General features: G+C 39.9%; 1 long non-coding RNA gene across 1 annotated transcript; it reads right to left on the minus strand.

Moving 5' to 3' along the window:
- Window positions 1-4,111: 4,111 nt before the first annotated feature.
- LOC121233831 lies at window positions 4,112-5,775 on the minus strand. Its single transcript, XR_005934043.1, has 3 exons — window positions 5,671-5,775; window positions 4,492-4,559; window positions 4,112-4,224 (listed from the first exon to the last, which is right to left on the minus strand). It is a non-coding gene; the product is annotated as an uncharacterized LOC121233831 (long non-coding RNA).
- Between the last annotated feature and the right edge of the window lie 454 nt (window positions 5,776-6,229).

Here is a 6,229-nt window from a genome sequence, read left to right on the forward strand (position 1 = left end):
CACGCGTGCGTGTGTGTAAATCATATCCTAAGATTATTTTCAATATTCAGTTTTGGCCATTGCTGGAGAGAGGATACTGGACTATAAAAGCCTATACTGGACTGGTTTGACTGAGTAAAGCAGTTTTTATGCATTTTTAGACAAAAAAATGCCAAAATATCAAATTACTTCTTTTCAACTCCTGTTTTTTACTTATGAACTGCCAATTTGTGCTGCTGGCCCTTGTGTAAAGGACAAAGTTGTGTCTTCTATGAGAAAGGTACCCTGGTAGAAAGGGCTTCAGCATTAAAAACTTCTTCAAAGATGTGTCACAGTTGTGTAGGTTTCTGTTGCCCTTCCAAAAAATGGAAGACGAAGAAAAGAAATGTCATTATACTCTACATCTCTTAGACAAAAGAAAAGCAGAGGCAGGGTTTTTTTCCTTGTTTCTCTAGCAGCTTCTGTGTATAAATTATACATTTTCTTAAATATCTGCATTTTCTATTTCAGGTTTGAGCTGATAACCTGTGTTTTTGCGCAGTAGGCAAACCTCATGCTGTCACAAGCAGCGGTGATACAGCCTCACATTTCACTTCCCTTCATCCCAAGGAGCCCTTTGCTATTATGCCATTAGAGATAATGCGAAGCTTTGCATTGAAACACCGTAGGCACCAGTGATGCGTGACAACCTTTCTAGCCAATGAACTGCTACTGTACAATGGGACCTGCTCAGCCACACCAGCCCTTGTTGAGAGGAGATAATAAATTCTGTAGAGAACAGTGTCAAGCTGTAACACCTTCCCCAGCTAAGGAGCTGAAGGAGCTGTGTGCTCCTCCTCTGAGATGGAAATGCATGTGTCAAGATTGCAGAAATTACGTATACGCACTAAATACCCTTTGAAACAGTTCTTGCTGCAGTGCAATCCCCAAAACAGCTTGGATGGGGGTGTGGGGTGGGATTGCATGTGTTCTGTGAATTGCTTGCATTTGGGAGCACAGGAGCTTGGGGGCAAAGGTGCTGTCATGACTTTCTCATTGCAGAGCTCAGAATGGCTGTACGCTCTATCGGACTGGGTGCGTGGATACGTAGCCAATTAAGTCTTACAGCAAATGATCACTATTAAAATCTTTTAAATCTTTTATGAAAGATACAGAAGACAAGCAGACAAAGTGTTTGTTATGTAAAGTATTCAAGGAGACTTTCATTTTAACAGCATCCATTATTCCCTTTTCTTTTAGCTGCAGAGCATTTTTATGAGGAAAATTCCCTGGTTGATAGTGTCTTTTTACACAGTATTAAGATGATATTAACTCCCCTCTTGGGAGAGAAAAAGAAAATAAAAAGTAGCTGAGATGGCTGGAGCTGTATTTGTTGCCTCTTTTATTGGAATCTGGGCCTGCTCCCTCGAAAATAAAACGGGACAAGCACATACAGAAAGGGAGTGGGGAAAATAGCCAAGAAAGAAAAAAAAAAAAAGCTTCCGTTTGTACTGTTGACTCTGATTTGTAACCTTGCTGCTGGAGAAAGACAAGCACAGCATATAGTCTTATCAGCCACTCCAAGACCTGGCAAGCCTGAACCATTGTCAAGCTGTTTAAGACATTACTTTAGCTGCCTTTCTGGTCACAGGGTTAACAACAACAACAACAACAACAGCAAGAGAAAAACAAGAAAATAAAGAAAAGAGAAAAATAAATAAATAGAGAGGTTTGGCCAAGCTAAGCCAGATTCTATTTAAACAGAAAAAGGGGGGGTAGGGTGGTGGTGGAAGGGAAGTCAAAGATGAGGAAGGACAAGGCTGAGAATTACACCAAGGGCACAGTCTCATGCTGTAACCGGCTTTCAGGACTCAGCCAAAGCTTGTGGCAGAAACGCTGTTGTCACACTCTTCCTCCGTGTCTCTCTTGTCCGCTCAGTCCATCTCTGCTTCTCTGATTTCTCAGGATCAGAAGCACAGAAATATAAAAGTGTCACCGCAAATTCTGAGCTCCTAAAATATGGTAAGCCTGGCAGCTGAAATGAAAAATGTTATTCCTTTCTGTTTTGTTGTCCTCCCAGCAGTACTGTCAAATTATTGCTGCCAAGTATGGTGACTGGCATAATATCCCATCTTCTCATCTTTTTATTCATCTGTTAAAGTTAATTTTTGACATGCCACTGTTGCTCCATTGCTTTCTCATCTTTGTTCTTCTAATTTACCAGAAAATCAGAATCACCATCCAAGGTATCAGGAGGCCTCCTTGTTTGGACTGATTTCATTATTTACATGTAATTTTTATTTACTTTCGGAAACAATGTTTTATAACATGTTGCGTTGGTCTTTTGCTGTCTTGAATGATGGAGACCACAGATTTCTTTGCTGCAGCCTGAGTGTAATAACAGTTCCAATATGTTGTCCATGCAGTCCTGGTATAGTGCACCCAAGAACAACTTCCCAGCTGAGGCAAACTGTGAAGTATTTTATGCATTCTCTGAAGCACCCTTGCAGTGCTGTGGAGAGAAATTTCCAGCGTGCTTCACATTTATTTCACTTACAAGAAGGCCTGAAACAAAATAAGATATCTGTACTTGATCCACACCTGTATGAATTGTGCAAGGTCTGCCAGGACCTCTCTATGAGCCATTTGGGTTGACCTCTGTTTTTGTTCTTGCACATCCTAAGCATATCGAGCATGCTGGTCCCAGCAGGAATGGAGGGGACAGAACATCCTTGGATGGCAACTGAGCATGGCCTGGAGGTCTTTGTTAATCTCAGTCCATCTCTGAGAGGCAAATGTCATATGTTTACATTTGAGAACTAGAAGTTCTTTTACACTCAACACCAGCAAAGTATTTCTGTATGTTACAGCAAGTCTGTTTTCTTGACTTATTGCCAGTATCTTTATTATTACCCCCTCCTATTCTTCATTACTCTCACCACAATCCATTTCTTTCCAAACCCTAAGGGAGAAAGATCATTTTCTGCTAATTCTGGGACAGGCTGAGGGTCTCGCTGAGGAAGGCAGCCCCACATGACATAAGTACAAGTCTAAGACATGGCAGTAAGATCTGGGTCCAGGTTCAGGTAAGGCAGGGAAAAGTCAAGAGATAAAGAAAAGCATTGGCAGTGTGCTTTGCATTGCCTTGAGAATGATCAAGTGAGTGAGGTAGCTATCTTCTTCCCCTTATGCTGGGCACGTATCTTCCCTTTGCCTATGACAAGTAGCATGACTTAACATGGTGATAGGGAGAATGAGAGGTGGGGAGAGTGCAACAGTGTCTACAATAGGGGATGTCAAGGGGGTCTATCTCTCCTGATTCATGTCACCCTTCAGCAGAGATGAGTTTAATTTGTATTTCTGAGGAAAGAAAAGCATGGAGGACAGTCACAAAACCCATGAGCCTCTAGACCCTCATCTATACAGTGCTAACAAACTCTACAATGTCAGATTAAAAAAAAAAAAAAAAAAAAAGCAACAAACAACAAAAGAACCCAACAAGCCTCAAAGAACCATTTTTATACTACATCAGGCATGTAAATCACAGAGAGGAGGTTAGACAGTCCTGTGCATAGCATCACTTGACTATTTCCAGGTAAGTTAATATATAGGATTTATGCACCATTCTTCTGAGGTGCTACTGTCTACTGACTTCAGAGATAGGCTTAGGCAGCTCAGATGCCCTGTTGGGAGCTACTTAGCTGATTTTCAGGGAAGTTGGTATCTAATGGATAGAGCAGGTCTCATTCTTCTTCTAAGCAGTTCTTCAAAGAGCCATCAATTAGTCTTCACCATTCTCAGGGACGTTATGTCCTTCACATAGTAAATATTTTCTGTGAAATTGCAATCCAACTATACTAAAAAACAAACTTGTCAGAAGATTCAGATGGTTGTGTATTTCTTCCTTTACGTCTAATATGGAAAAAAGCAAATTCTATTTCAGGCATTATGTTTAAAAAAACACATTTCAACCTTTATGCCAACCAGTGAATAATTGTTTAAGTTTTCCAGTAAAGTGCTTCAGTACTGAATCTTTATCCTAGCTTTTAAAGATTTAGATTTAGAGCAATAGTCTTATATTTAATCACTTTATGGTGTGCTATCTCATTTAGGTATTTCTGATAAGTAAGACTTTTAATATCTTTACCTTTCTTGCTGTTCCTTGTTCAAAAGAGAGTAATCATGATTCAAAATGAGACTGTTGTCACATAGAAATAGCTTGCTTTTCTTAGGACATTTAGCGGTTGTTTTCTCTCTTTCATAGACCTACTTGACAATAAAACAAGAAAAATGAAGTGAAAGCAGGAAACCAGTTCCAGGAGTGGGTCTGGATCACATGGTACATTTCATGTTATTACAAATGACTGGTATAAAACTGGGCATTGCATGATGTTACTCCAGTATTTACTTTAGAGGACAGAGGGATTCCATAAAAGGGAATGGGTCAGACACATTTATGTATTTCTAAGGGTAAAAAATAAGCTAAACAGAAATGCTAATCATGTAGTAACTTTTTAATAATTTCTGGTTTACCTTTGTTGTCAGATTGAAAATCAGTTGCAGTTGCAGAAATCAACCATAGCTGCAAAACCAGTTGGTAGCTGCAGAAAGAAAGGAGTCAAAATAAACATGAAGGAGTCACATGAGAAAGGGGCAGTCAGCAGAGGGAGGCAAGACCTATGTGAGACCCTCAGAACTTATGAACTATGACTGTTCCTCTCTCATTTCTAAGGGCTGCAGTTTGGATTGTCTACCTGCTGTCATTCCTGTTTCTAAAACCACACAGTAAGGAGACTCATCCTTCAGTAGGTGCTTTCAATTTCTGTGGTTTTTTTAACACAATGTCGTGGTTTAACCCCAGCCAGCAACTAAGCACCATGCAACCGCTCACTCACTCCCTCCCACCGAGTGGGATGGGGGAGAAAATGGGGAAAAGAAGTAAAACTCATGGGTTGAGATAAGAACGGTTTAATAGAACAGAAAAGAAGAAACTAATAATGATAATGATAACACTAATAAAATGACAACAGCAATAATAAAAGGATTGGAATGTACAAATGATGCGCAGTGCAATTGCTCACCACCCGCTGATCGACATCCAGCTAGTCCCTGAGCGGTGATTCCCCGCCCCCACTCCCCCCAGTTTATATACTGGGCATGACGTCACATGGTATGGAATACCCCGTTGGCCACTTTGGGTCAGCTGCCCTGGCTGTGTCCTGTGCCAACTTCTTGTGCCCCTCCAGCTTTCTCACTGTCTGGGCATGAGAAGCTGAAAAACCCTTGACTTTAGACTAAACACTACTTAGCAACAACTGAAAACATCAGTGTTATCAACATTCTTCACATACTGAACTCAAAACATAGCACCGTACCAGCGACTAGGAAGACAGTTAACTCTATCCCAGCTGAAACCAGGACACACAAATCTAGAAACTGTGTGTTATATAAAAAAGCAAAACTAAATAAAAGTTAACAACATGACTTGTTCCACTGCATTTAAATATTTACTTTTTTATTCTTCTTTGGTTGGCATTCCTACTTGACTAAATTTGATGGGTTTGTTCAGGAAAGGATCATACAGTCAGGCTCCTTACTTATTTAGAGTCATTCAGAAAGCTTTCTTAACAAATCTTCAGCTGTTGGGACTTGAACATGCTTCAAGAACCTTTCTTCAGTCTGTGCAGGTTTGATGAACTGAAATTACTTAACTGAGGGCCGTGATCCAAATCCTCTTGAAGTCAATGGAAGTCACTTCAATCATTTCAACGGAGCTGGATCTGGTCCATAAGGCATTGACCGCTTGAAGTTGTCTTGCAAATGTTGAATCTCTCCTTATGTACAAAGCACAGTCAGTAATGAGGAACAGGCTGTAATGGGGCTGAGGGAGTATATAGTGTATGTATACAGCACTTAATTAAACACATCATTCTATACTGTCATAAAGCATTTCCCACACTAAGTGTTGTTCACATTACTCATAGGAGATTTAGGTTTTTGAAATGCCACACAAAAATGTCCCAGCTGTTCTATATACTATATCTTATAGTACTTGCCACTGTTTGTAGGAAGGGTAATTAACCTAAAGAACATTATATTTCACTGCCAAATTCTAAATGTCAGTATTATAAATTTCTTAATATAAACAACACATTTAGAAACAGTAGGAGAGATAGAGATGGAGTATTCTTTGAAAAGGTATTTCACTAAGGGACTGGATGGCCCAGGCAATTGTTACAAGATACCTTAAAGTCATCTTTTCATATTCTAT

The sequence above is a fragment of the Aquila chrysaetos genome, chromosome 15 (assembly GCF_900496995.4).
Source record: "Aquila chrysaetos chrysaetos chromosome 15, bAquChr1.4, whole genome shotgun sequence".
Lineage (NCBI taxonomy): Eukaryota > Metazoa > Chordata > Aves > Accipitriformes > Accipitridae > Aquila > Aquila chrysaetos.